Below are 14,616 nucleotides of genomic sequence, written 5' to 3'. Positions count from 1 at the left end.
CCTAAGCGCCAACTCAACAATTCTATGCCCACCTAAGCTATCCTGCAGCTTTTTATTTTAACTGTATCTTTTCCCCTCTGGACTGCCTAGGCACCTCAGTACTGGGAAGGCTGCTCCTTAATTTATTTTCAAGACTATCAGCAAGCAAAACACAATTGTTTCGGGAAAGAACTAGTCCATATATTTCATTTTCCAGAATCAAAAGATAGAATGGTAAAGAAGATCCTCTACTTGAAAACAGTAGTTAGATTCCTTGATCTAACAGTTCTTACTATTACATCCCACACATCATGACAGCAAAATCCTTGATACCATCCCTAAAGTTATACTTCCAGGTACAAACCATATAGGTAATCTGAGTGAACAACACCCAAGGTTACACGTCACTAGGAGGACGAAGTATGTGCCAAGCCCAAGTTGATCCCATTTTGAAGATCAGAGGTTGCATTGTTCAGAGGTCAGTCTTTTTAATAGTCTCTTTTTCTATTGAGTTGTTTTCTTGCTTCTGGCCTAGACTACCCACCTCCTCTGGGTCTTGGGAATGTTGGATATGAAAAATGTCCAAAATTTCACAATTAGTGTATTCCTGGGAAGTCAATTTGGCATACTTAAGTGATGTTCCAATGTAAGACTCTGAAGTTATCAATCATTGTAAAGAAAATTCTGTCACACTTTGTGTCTTATATTCTCAGGAATTTGAGAAACATATCCAAGCATGATATTGAAAAGAATACCCTTAACTATTCAACTATTTGACAAAAAGGAAACTTGTTATTTTCAATAAATATTTTGGAATTAATGAATAGTTTGTAAATCCAAAACAATGTTATTGGTTTTCCTCTTTCGTGTAGAGAAGCATGATATTTAGAAAAACTTAGATTACACTGAGATATGAGAATTTGTCATAAATTTAAAAGGAAGAATTTTGATACTTTAATTATATTTTGATGGCTAAACCTTGGAAATAATGCTGATTTAAGTTAAAAAAAAAAAAGCTTTTGATAGTGTTTTTCTTGCCTGTAGCTATCTGGATACCTGACAAGAGGGAGATAGGGAAGAGAGAATAAAAAGAGAAAATTTTTCTAACCACAAAAGCAGGGGCTTGGGGCATTGTCATTTATTTTTAATTAGGTTTGATAAGTATATGGGGAAAGTCAGGTTACTGGCAACATTGAGACCTATACTTGAATTTGATTTACACAAAGTCAATATTATGGATGAAAAATTAATAGCAAAGACTGTAGCACATAATTTCCATCTGCATGTATGTTCTACCTCCTACTGTGATGAGATGTTATGTTTAGGTTCTGCTATGTGTATTAAAAATAGATAAGTTTTTAAAAATTCCCTTCCCATAAACTTGAAAATTAAATTTAAGGATATTAGATGCAAACATTAAAATCTCAGAACATTTTGTCCCTCAACATTTCTTCTGAGAAGAGAGCTGGAAAATATGGAAATTTAAATGATGAAATGTTTACTTTGGAAACCTAACAATAATGAGTGACAAGAAACGGATTTCTGGGCCAGGGGTTTAGCTCAGTGGTTCCACTGCCTGCCTCGCAAGTGCAAGTGCAAGGTCCTGGGTTCGATTCCCGGTACCAAAAAATGAAAAAAAAAAGAAAAAGAAAAGAAATGGATTTCTGAGAACATTGCATTTAAACATATTGGCTTTGTATAAAAGATAATAAAGAGATAAAATAGGTCCTAGTATGAATGATCTAAACAAATTATTTGGATAAATATGCTTCTGTTGAAGAGTGACATTTCATTCATGGTGATTTTTTCCACTGATTTTACTAGACTTCCTAGTGATATTTGTAAACTTTTTTCCACACTGAAATATCTTTATTGTCCAAACTACACTGCATTTGTATCTACTTTTTCATCTTTGAAGAATTTGTACTCAACAATCCCTGCCAGAAAGAAACAAGCCAACAATGAACTTTGTTTCAGATGAAGTAGAAGAGGATCCAGCTACTGAGCCACATGTAAGGTTTTCTATTAAAAAGTTAGAAATTGAAATAACATGTAAATTATTTAGTTCATAAACAGCATTGGAAGAATTTTCTATTTATTTGGAAAATAAATAAATTTAGATTCCCCTACCTCATTCCTTACTCAAACCTAGATTCCAGCAGTTTAATGTGTGAACATGTAAAATAAAATTGCCTAAGTATTAGAATATCATTTAGAAAACAATTTTTGTATTGAGAAGACATAATGAGGAAATTTATGAAAATGAGCAACTAATAAACATGAAGCAACAAAAACCTCAATATGATTAGATAAATGTAAACTGAGGTACTTACTCAACAGAGGGTGAAAAAACAGAGAGTGAGAGGGTGAAAAAATTGCTCTCAAATGTTGGTGAGACTAGTATAAGGATTTTCAAGTTCTGTTAGAACAATACGTCAGTGTTCCAAATGTGCATGCATACATGTCAAATCAGATATTTTAGTTTTGAGGAATCCATTTTATAGAAATTTTCCTACATATGTACAAAAACACACATACATGTCCATTCACAATATGATTTGCTACAGAAATAAAACGAAGACAATAAAAAGCCATAAATAGGAGATTGCTTAAATCAGAATTCAATCACATAACAGAAGATCAGGTCACTATTAAAATTATCAAACAATATATGTACTGCTCAGCTTGGACAAATGTCCACGATATAGTTTTAAGTCAGAAAACTTTCAGAACAATAGCCATTAAATATTATATAATCATATGTATGTATTGTTTGAAAGTTTTACATGTATAGCTCTTATAATTATACATTGTTCAACCTCCCTATATTGCCACTCTTTTAATGTTTCTCATTCTTCCTACAAATATATTCTCTACCTCCTAAATTACTTCCATACCTTATGTATTCACTCACAGCTCTACTGTGAACACACCCTTTCAGTTTCTAATCACACAAAGATTAAAAATTTTTTCAGTGAACATAAATTCCTGAACACTAACCTGCCACACACCAAATGTCAAAATCATGTTCAAAGGCAACATCAGAGGCAATCGCTTGGAGCCTTCACTGTTTGTCTAGCTTGTCCCCAGACAGATATGGCACCAAGACATTTTCCATCTCATGTAGAGCAGATGCACAGACTCCTGGAGGAGGCTGAGAAATCCCCCTTGCTAAGAAGCCTTTCCCTAATGATGCCTCCTGACATTTAAATATCCAGTCAAGGGCAGGAAGTGGGAACTAGAGGAGAAAGAGGGTGAACCCTTTTGTATGTGTTCCAGCAGACCTCAGCAAGGACCCGCAGGCAGCTCTAACAGGTGCTGGGTTCACATTTACTCCTGTCAACTCAGCTGCCAGGCAAAGCTTTACAAACATTAGAATTGTGCTGTTCACTGTAAATGTGAAGTGCTACCCAGAGTGAGGAGGACTGATTTGAAAGTGTATACAATAGTTTTTAAAAGTGAATCCAAAGTATCTACTCACATTTGTCTGCTGGTGGATATTTTTAAATGCAGTCAGTCTTAGAGATTAGTCCATCTCAATGCTGAAATAGTTCCAGAAAAGGGAAAATTTGTTCAAATATTTTATGTCTTTAATTCCTACCAAATTTTCTTACCAATTCTCTCTCTAAACTTGATGATGGGCCACTAATGTCAACCTGAAGAAACTGTGCTATTAAATCTTAAGAGATTTTCCTCCAACTTCCAACTCTTTCTACCACCATCTCGAAATTCAAATTTAAAAATCACTGAACTATTTAGATTAGCAGAATTAAAGCAAACTTAACATAAAGCTGTATTTTGATAGATGATATAGATATATAGTTAGATGATAGATATAAACACTATGCATTTATAAAAACATATGTTTTGGACACATATTATGTTTGTTGCTATGTGTACATAACCCAAACCTGTGTGAAAATAATTGCAGACAGCACATTATAGTGATGTTGTAAAATGTTAAGGTCATCTTTTTCCTGATGAGCTCCACAAGGAAAAAGAATATTCCTACTGCAAGTTGAAACTAAAATAAGGCAAAGAAATCTTTTCTTCAAACCTTGCAGCACCTTCTAATCCAGTGGTTCTCAAAAGATGGTCCCCAGACAGCAGCATGAACATCACCAGGGAACTTGTTAGGAACTATGAGGATGGGGTGTAGTGACATGGATTTAATGAGCCCTCCGGGTGATCCTGATGCCCACTCACGTTTGAGAATCACTTCTAATGGGCTACAGTTTTGTGGGCTCTGAAAACCTCAACTTGGAGTAAATGTTACCCCAGGTCTTCTTCCATAAAACTTTTGAATTTGCTTATTAGACTAATTATAAATATATATAATAGTCCCTTGACCATTATGCATTCTTGCATATATTTTTAAATGGAGAACTATTGGCATATGAGCCATATGACAATGATATCACATTTTTCTAATTTATAAATTCTTAGAGGCTTATAAAAGTATGACAGTTGGATGCATTGCTTTATAGTTAACAAATAATCTGAATTTAAAATATAGTAATTGGGTCTATCACATAGACCCATAGTCACCATGCCTGAATGAAAATCTAAACAATATCTGTTATCATTATAAAGAAATTTGTTCATAATATGTCCCTTCCTTGACTTCAACTCTACTTTTAACAGTCTTTCTCTCCATCATCAGAAGCAGATGACTATCTTGATACCTTCAAGTTATTAGTGGGTATTTGTGGAATGAACATTGAATTTACAATATGGATAACATTCAGTACCCTCTTATTTCAGGTATATTAGGAAATAATAGTCTGTCTCCCTTCACAGCACAGTGTAACTTTTTAAAGTCTCTAAACTTTCTAAATCTTAGATTAATGTTATATAAAAATGGACTAAAGGAAAATCTCATATATCTTCTACAATTATTTCAAACACAGTTAATCAATAAGATGAAAAGTATAAAAATGTATATGGAAATTATGAATATTTGCCACTGAGCCTAACAATTTGAAATCACAACCCAAATAAAGGTCTTTCACAGGCAACACGGTAACCCTGATTATGAAAGAAATTATTTTTATTCTACTGGCTTCGATTACTTTAATAGAAACAATAATTATATTGGAATAATTGACATGATTCTGATGCTCAGATATGATATAGAGAAGCATATAAAAACAATTAACAGTTTTCTATAATTTTTAGAGGTTAATGATGCCATTAAAATAATTCTTATTTCTGATTTGTATTAAATCGCCACATTACTATACTTATGACTAAGGTCTGGCAATAGCATCTTCACACAGCCCTTTATATTTTTCACTAGGACTTCATTATGACTCTGACATTTAGTTTTATTAACCATATATATTATACATATTATATTATATTATATATATATACATATTATATTAATGCCATAAGTGGTACAAGCTGCAAGTTAAATCTTTCATTAAATTCCTACAAATAGGCCCTTAAAGTTTCAATTAGTCATAATTTTACAATGTTCTTATTAAAAGTGAAATAATTTAGCCTTTACAATAAAAAATGCCATAATATCAAATAGCAGTAAATATCTCAATTTAAAATGTCAAGTCAAAAGTAATATTTATCTTTAGGAAAAGATAGTACAAATAGAATGCTTTAGATGATTGAAGGTTACATAGATACTTGGATTCTTGGGCCCAGGATTTAGCTCAGTGGTTTCGCTGCCTGCTGCGCAAGCACAAGGACCTGAGTTCAATCCCTGGTACCAAAAACAAAACAAAACAAAACAAAAAAAAAAGATACTTGGATTATTGAAGCCCAAAAGAAAAAAAAATAATCTGCTACCATAATCAGTTTCCTTGTCCCTGACCCTGACCAGAGTTGCAGTTGTCACCTCACCAGCAGCTCAGGTAGCAGATAGAAACCCCACCTATTCTGAAATCTTGCCAAAAGCAGCAATTGTTCAGCACCAGTGCATGTAGAAGTACACTGGCACCTCCACTGGAGCATTATGTGTTGAAAGAAAAAACTTCCATAATGGTGCATAGTAATGATCTTTACATTTTAATTAGAAATGCTTGAGTTAAGATCACTCGCTGAAACCTTCATGAACAAGAGATTCACCTTCTGTTCCTCTACTTTTGGACTACTAGAGAGAAGCAATAAACTGACCCAAATCAGGTCACAGAAAATAACAAGAAAACTCATAAGAAATTGGTAATTTCATCCAGGCTGGAAATACCAGGTATTTTCACCCTACTGCTCCCCAAAACACAAGGTTAGCAAGGAGAATAGGCTGCAAAGTATAAAGAAGGAATCTCTCTCTCTCTCTCTCTCTCTCTCTCTCTCTCACACACACACACACACATATGCACACATTTTTATTTCACTTTTCCATATCTAAAAATTTACACTTTCAAGTTGTACAATGCCTTTAATATGCAGAAACCAAAAAAGTTAAATGCCTATACCAAGGTATAATATTTTTCTGAACCATTCCAAGGTTTTTGTTTGCTATCTTTGTCTAGAAGCGTCACATATCATATTAAATGCACTTTAAAACTTTCTTTTTCATGTAATAATCAGAAAATTAGATTTAATAATTTTGGAAAAAGTTTCCTTATACTGACAATTCATGTGTGCTTTCTGAAAACAGAGAAATAGAGAAGAGAACCAGGAAGCTTCAAAAAGAAAATTTAATGAGTAAAAGGTGCTATGAGACTCTGCTCCCTGGCTCTCAATGACTTCTAAGAGCCATCATCACCATGGAAGATTTCACTTTACACCAAATGAAACACCTGCAAATATGAGAGGAGAGAAGTCAGTAACAAGTTCAGGCTCAGAGCCGGAAAACAGCTTTGAGCTTCTCCTCAGATGGAAATGCATGCATGAAGACAGGATGGAGGGGTAGCTTTTCTCAGCTTTTTCATATTGGTATAACTTTAATCCACATAGTGTCTCAATCCCCCTTACACAAATAAATGAGGTGAGGTTTCCTGCAGTGAAATTTCAAGTATCCAATGATCAAATAACAATTCTATAGGTAATGTGGAAGTTTCAGGAAAAAAAAGCAGTGGAAGTAATTAAGTTAACAAACATTTCAGAAACCTAAGATGTGAAATGATTTTATTTATGCTGTCACATATATGACATCATCACCTTCTAAAAAGTTATTGTAGGCATTGTGAGAGAATTTTGATCAGTTCTTCTCACCTATTCTTCAGTTCACAGAATGTATTTTTATCTCTGCTCATGATTTTTCCATGATTTGTAATATACTATTATTGTGAATTAGTATTTTCTATTATAAGTATCATGCTGAGTGAATGCTCCTATTTGAAAATCTGGATCAATGGCTCAAAAAGGATTCAATGATGCATGAAGGTAATGATGACAATAATAATAATTTTACAGACTCAGAAGGTCATACAAATAAAAAAGAATAGAACTCCACTATAAATACAGAATATGAATTTGTATGTAATTTCAATATGTGAATCTGCTGGTGTGATGATTTTGCATAAGCTGATGAAAAGGAAAGTATCTGAAAATGGATGTGTGGAGGAACAGAAAATTTATTGGTTCCTAGCCCAGTTCTATTTTCTGTTATGAAACATCCAAATAATGACATAAACCCATAGAAGCTCCATTTTAAAAGATAACAATGTATGGAAGTAACTAGATTTTACAGAGTAAAATATCTAATCATATTTTAATATGAAATTAATTTTATCACCTGGCCAAGAAGGAACCAGGGCATCATTCACAGGGACCCTTCTAATGAGCCTAAGTCTTTTACTTCTGATAGCTTAAGTCTCCTTGTTTTAGAATGCTTGTCCATTAAATTCTATGATTTTTCTATTTAGTCCACTGTGTGTCATCTGCAGATAAAAACAGCTATCACTTTCCAATAATTCTTATTTTTTTCTTATCAAATTTATTGTTTGGGCTTAGGCATCTAGCACATTATTGGAAGAGTTGCAGTAACAATTAGCATCTTGTTATTCCTGACTGAAAATGCCTCAAAAGTTGCACCATTCTCTGTGATTCTTGGTGTCCATAGCTGATGAATAGCCAATAACACATTAAGAAATTTCCTTTATGTTCTAAGAGTGCTTAACATTATTTTTAATTTTTATTTGTATTAGCACATGTTTGCAGTATATAATGCTTACATTCCTCATGGGGACTTGGTACATGTATATAACACATCTTAATTATTTTTCCATCCCCTTTCCCTCTCCACCCTCTTCCCTCCTTAATTGTATTGGATTTTATTAAATGTTTTAAATAGATATCAATTTATATAATTATATAGTATCCCCACTGTAGGAGACCAGATAAGGAAGACCACCCCCCAGTCAGGGATAAACTCATAGGCTGGTTCCTACACTCCACCTTTAATCTGTTTCTATAGAGAATTGCATTAGAAGATTACCTGATGATGCATTAGAAGATTTCCTGGAATTCCTGAGGTAAACCCAACCTTTAATCATACCTCCAATACTTTGCCAAATTTTCCTTGCTAATAATTTATTCAGAATTTTTCACCTATGAAGTAATGCTCTCTTATTGCATCTTTCTTTTCCATGGTTTTAGTGGTCCAGAAAAATTTCAGAAATAAACAATACATGAGTTTCAACTGCATGCCATTCTGAATGAGTACAGAAACCTCATAGTGTCCTTGAAATCCACCTAGGGTATAAACCATCCCTTTGTCCAATGTATCCATGCTGTATAAACTACCCACCTGTTTTTTCTTTAATAGCTGTCTCAGTTATCAGGTGGATTATTTCAATATTGCAACATCAAACTGCTTGTGTTCAAATAACCCTAATATTACTGAATAATGGCCCCAGAGCTCAAGAATAATAGTGCTGGAAATTCAGAGAAGCCAAAAAGAAGCTATAAAGCACTTTTTAAAACGTGAAAATGTGAAAGTTGTTGACTTCAGGGGGAAAAAAGAAATCCAAAATTGTGAGATTTCTAAGGTCTGTGGTAACAATTTTCTATCTGTGAAATTTGCGCTAGTTTTGCTCTCAACTTCAAAAGTTATGGCATAGTGAGTGATAAGTACTTAGTGAAGCTGGAAAAGGCATTGAATTATAGGGTTTGGTACTATCCATACTTTCAGGCATCTCCTCAGATAAACATATACCTCTCAGATAAGGAGGAGACTACTGTAATTAGGATACTATTAGAAGTATTATTTTTTGTATTAAATTATACTTTATTGGTATTCTTCTAAAGCTAGCCTTAGAAAATTAATTAGATGGTTTTCCATCTTTTTGATCATCTGGAAGAATTTCTAAATATGAGAATTATCTATTCCATTAAATTTTGATGAAACTTATACTAAACCTTTCGGTATCATTCTTTTTTTGAGACAAATTTCTGACTATATTGTCAATTTCTTCCATGGTTGCTGATGGTTTTAAGCTTTCTACTTCTTAAGTCATTGCTGCTCATTAACATTTTGATAGAAAAACAACTTTTACTCCCTGAAGACCTAATATATTAGTCCAAATCTAAGTGATATTTTCTTCAGATATGTTCATCTTTACAGTTCGGGTTAGAATCTTGTTCCTTCTTTGATATTACTATGTTATTCATATTAATTCCCTTTGATCAAATTTAGCACGTTTATCAAATTTTGTCATATTGCTTTGACTGATTACTGTATTCATATTTTAGCATTTGTCTGCACGAATTCCTTCTTCCCACTCTACTAGCATTCACTTGTTCACCTAATATGTTCCTCATCAGCACTCAGCTCAAATTCCATGTTCTCCTGGAAGTCTCACTTTCCCTTCTCTCTGTTTGGCCACCTGATTAAAATTCTCCAAGGACAGCACTCTTTATACTTGCATCATAGCACTTGTCACAATGTCATGTTCAATTTGCTCTTTGTCTTCCTAAGTAAATTCTAAACTCTTTAAAGTTAACCATTTGCCATTTGACCATGCTGCACAGTATTTAACACAACAAATACAGGCTGTAAGAATAACCCCCAATAGAAGATAAGGAAGGAAAGAAGAAAGGAGGAAAGGAGGAAAAATGGGAGGAAAGGAAGGCGGGAGGGAGGGGAAAATCGAAGACCGACAGAAAGAGGTAAAAAGGAGAAAAAACAGAAGAACTTTACTGCCATTTAATAAGGAACAATTATTTAAGAGACATACTTTTAATTGCTGTTTCTAGAGTTATAGAATAACTTTTTTAAAAAATTTATAAAGATAAGATTCAGAGGTACATCGATAATTTTTAAAGCTATAGGACTAACTCCTGAAATTTATGCTAAATTATTTGTTCAAACTTTCTCACACTGGACTCAGAAGATTTTTTTTGTCTTTTATTTACTTGGGGAATAACAATAAATTTACAAAAAACTTGAAAGTATATCCCAAAATCTTTTTTTCTGATCCATTTGAGAATACATTTTGAGCATTATGTTCTATCTCTCCTGAATCTTAAAAAGTATATAATCACAAAAAGGACATTGTTTTATTACTACATTATAGTTATCAACATCAGAAAATTAATACTAATGCTTAAATAATGCATGACACCTACAATAAAGATATTATTAGAAGTATGCCTTTTTAGATAGTATGTCTAATATATAGACATAATTCAGGTTTCTCACTTTTTCTAATAATATCCTTAGAAAAATATGATCTGGTACCAGAGTAATATGTTGCATATACCTGTTTCAGATTCCTAGATTCTTCAGTTTTCATCATTTTCTCTTTCTCCTTTACTTTAAGGACCTAAACACTTCAATTATAAGCTTACTATTTTGTAAAATACCCTTTAGTTTGGGTTTACCCAATGTTATGCATTTTGGTATGACAGTTGATGGTTATTTCATTTTGTCCCATTGGTGATGATATTCACTTTGATCACTTGATTGTCATGGAATCTGCCAAATTTCTCTCTGGCATAATTACTTGGTATCTGTTTTTGTGAGGAGATATGTTGAAACTATTTAAGTATCCTGTTTTGTATTAATTCTTTAGTTTATTCATTTATTTAATTATATCATCATGGACTGATCACTTCTTTCATCAATGAGTTATTATTAAATTATTAGTAAAATTATTAATCTTAATGGCCTATTAAAATTATTAATATTTTGGTATGGAAATTAGTTTGGTTTGTTCAGTGGGAACCCCTTCAAGAAAGTTTAGGTTCTTTTTCCCACTACAAGATGACTCAGCTTACCAAATGTTCCCTGCCCAAGCCTTGAAAACAGCATTTCTAAAGGACTTAGAGGTCCAGTTTGTAGGGAAAATACAAGTGTGTTAATATATGTTCACATACACAGACATATATATATATATGAATATTCAATATGTTTACAAATACAACTATATTTATTCCTATAGCTGTATGTCTATATTTACCTATATATTAAAAAGTTAAATTCACACCAATAGTGTTTAATCCAACCCACAGTGTTTATTCTAGTTTTCTTCTTTGTTGTACTTATAATGCCTTTCCAAGTAGTAAAAAAATGAGTCCCATCTCTTTAATATATTTATTTATTTAATCAGTTCTTTCATATATACTAATACCCCATCTCTGTTACCATCCATTCTCCATCCAAAGATTTAAAAGTCTGCTTGAATATCTGCTTCATTCCACTCAGAATCTTACTTTCTTTTTTTTTTCATTAAGTTTACTGGTACATTTTAGGTATACTATACAGTTACATTCATCATTGGGATCTTGTACCTTTACATGATGTATCTTTGTTCTTCTTACTTTCTATGCTAAATCTGCCCTTCCCCCAAATACTCTGTCAATTTACTTGGGCTCTGACACACTACACAAAGCCATCGATCCCTCTTTCCCACTGCTCAGGCTCTGAGTCACCATGTTGGGCATCATCATATGTAGATGTCCTCCTCACCTGCTGTGCATTTGACTATGAGCCACACTGGACTCCCAGTGACATGGATACCTTCTCTTGTCCTAACCCTACCCAGATTATTAAGCAAGGGAAGGGAAGCAGAAAGAGGAAAACTTTGTATTGAAAACATTCTATATGGCATTGAACATCCATGAGCATTATTTAAAAAGCAAAAAAGAAACAGTTTTTACAAGTGTCAGTATTTATTTGTTCATATCAAAGAGCACGTATTTATTGAACACCCACTATGTAGTCAGCTGAGGTGATTTGAAAAAAATATGAAAAAGTTCCTGTCATGTAGCTACTTAAGAGTAGATTGGAACAGTGAAAGTTCACTATATTTTCTGTAACAACAGAGATAAAAAAAGGAAAATATGTAACTATTAGACTTTTCAAATGGTCATAATACCTAGTTTGCTTTGAGGCAAACTTTATATGCTTGGATATACGCCTTTGCTTTCAACTCCCTTGGAGCTCACTTAGAGCCAAGCTTTTTATTAATGATTCAGAATGGATGGTGGTAAATTTCCCTTTGTACAATTACTGTAGCATACACTGTCATTATTCTAATATCACTGTCATCAGAAGTAAGCCATAATAAAGAAAGTCATAGCATATGTAAAAAAGCGCTAAAATAAAAGAAGAAAGAAATGCAGAGTAAAATTGAAAAAGTGCTTGCTGTAAGTTGAATCTGACTCAGAAATGTAATTTATGTTTTAAATGTAATTTACATAAATGTCTGTATTTCATTTTAAAAGTGTAAAGCTGCTAGGGATGTCGTTTAATGGTAGAGCACTTGTCTACTTTGTGCAAGGCTCTGTGTTCAATCACTAGCAAGATGAGAAGGAAGAAAGGAAGGAAAGAAGGAAGGAAGGAAGCAAAGAAGGAAAGAAGGGAAGGGGGAGAGAGAGAGAGAAAGTGTAAAGCATAAAGAGTATGGCTGTGAGTATGGATGGTATGACTATGGAATCATGCAGTATGCTATAGAAATACTGAAAAACAGAACAAGATCCCCTAAGGAGACAAAAATGCTATGAGAAAATGGTACCAAAGAAGACAAAAGTACTGCTGGGAGGCTCTTTAAGAGTGGAGAGAAAAAGTAGCTGCTGTAAATTGCTACTGTTACCACAACTGTCATCATTGTTGATGATTCAAAGGGAACTGATATCATCTGTGTCTTTTTTTTAGATGGATTAAAAAATGATTAGTGGCTGAGTAAAATGTCATAATTCAAGGGTAAATACTGACAAATGTCCATAACAAGAAATGCCAGCTATTATTAAAATGATTAATTATTATTTTTAGATGCAACTTCTGTCAAGATAAATGTGTAAAGATGATTATAGAAGCAATTACTCATCATTTGATTTCCATAAAGATACGTGAACTTCACTTTCTTGCCTACTACAAGAAAGACTGAGACTCACTACTTCCATATAATATCACTTAGGATCAAAGCACAGCCTTCATCAAGGTGAAAAATATTTCCTTCCATAAAAAAAGATGAAATACAGTAAAAACTGATTAATGTATACTCTGGGGGTCTTCTATAGTAGACAGCAGCTCCCACATGGTTTTTCTTCACTTAGCACAGGCATGAACTTAGATTCATTAAATGAGACTCATGGAACCTGCTATCCAAGCCTCCTCTTTCCCCTAAACCCCTCTCCAACAGGAAACTTCTAGGACCCTTCACATTTTGCCACTCTGGGTTCATTAAGGTAGATACTGAGCCAAGCTGGATTCATCTGACCCTTCCTACTGACAAGTTTAGGTTAAGTATTAGAGTTTCTAGTCACTTACTTAATGGCACTGGATTTTTAAGAACATCAAAATGTGATGACTGGGTTGTCACGCTTCATGTTGAAATACGTAGTCCTTGAATGAAGAGGTAGAGAAAAACGGTCAGTAAAGAGATTATAATGTGAAACACACAGGTTGAATAAAACAGCCCAGAGAGAAGAGGAAGAACCTCAGGCTCTTAACTTTCCCATTTTGGATCCACTCTGTGTCCTTCTAGTTGATGAGATACCACTCATTCCTAATAAACACTGTCCACCTTCATCTTGTCATTTATTAAACTGATTAGGATTGTATAGAGTTGAGGAAACCTTTTTCCTACTAACACTATATCTATCATTTGTTTGTAAGTTATACTTCTTACTTCATAACACTTTGTTCTTACTGGCGACAGTATTTACATAAAATACCATTGAAACTTTTATATGCCTGGAAGAAGCTACCAATAGATCATCAAACACTCAAGATCACAGATTCATTACTTAAGACCTCCTTTCCACTCAAATCAAAACTGTCAGCCCAGAAGGAGACAACCAAGTAGCAGGGGTCATTGATTAGGAAGCTCTCCCAATGCCTCAGAATATCTCCACTCGAAGTGCTTTGGAGAAATCTCAATATTTGTTTTCTATACAAGTCCTAAAAATTAAACTGATCCTGTTAGTGTTTATGGAATATGCTAATGAGCCCATTTGGTTCCCCAAAGAATTGAATTAATAACTTCTAGTTTAATTTTATCAGAGACACTGTACACATAGGTTTTCGAATGTTCCCTTCCAGTGAACATGCAAGAGATTATTTAAGTAAGCCAAGCTTTCTAGCTTATTTTACCCTGCTAACTTTCATTATTCTTTCTTTCATTATTTCATTTTAATTTTCATTTTTCATTTTATTATATTTTGAAATACTGTATGTAGTCTTTATAGTGAATATACTCAAATTCCACTTGAATAAAATAAAAAAAACAT

The 14,616-nt window shown here is 33.4% G+C and overlaps 1 long non-coding RNA gene across 2 annotated transcripts in view; it reads right to left on the bottom strand.

The window, feature by feature from the left end:
- Positions 1-14,616, bottom strand: part of LOC147825266 (uncharacterized) — a 230,926-nt gene that overhangs the window by 49,959 nt on the left and 166,351 nt on the right. For both annotated transcript variants that reach the window (XR_015440849.1, XR_015440850.1), the window contains 2 exons: positions 13,655-13,729; positions 3,461-3,521 (listed from right to left, as the gene is read on the bottom strand). This is a non-coding gene — a long non-coding RNA (uncharacterized LOC147825266). The remainder of the gene's footprint in view (positions 1-3,460; positions 3,522-13,654; positions 13,730-14,616) is intronic.

The sequence above is a fragment of the Heterocephalus glaber genome, unplaced genomic scaffold (genome assembly GCF_053883595.1).
Source record: "Heterocephalus glaber isolate CG9 unplaced genomic scaffold, H.glaber_assembly_v1.0 deba00001504, whole genome shotgun sequence".
Lineage (NCBI taxonomy): Eukaryota > Metazoa > Chordata > Mammalia > Rodentia > Bathyergidae > Heterocephalus > Heterocephalus glaber.
The sequence above is the reverse complement of the archived record's forward strand: the minus strand, read 5'-3'. Positions and strand labels throughout refer to the sequence as shown.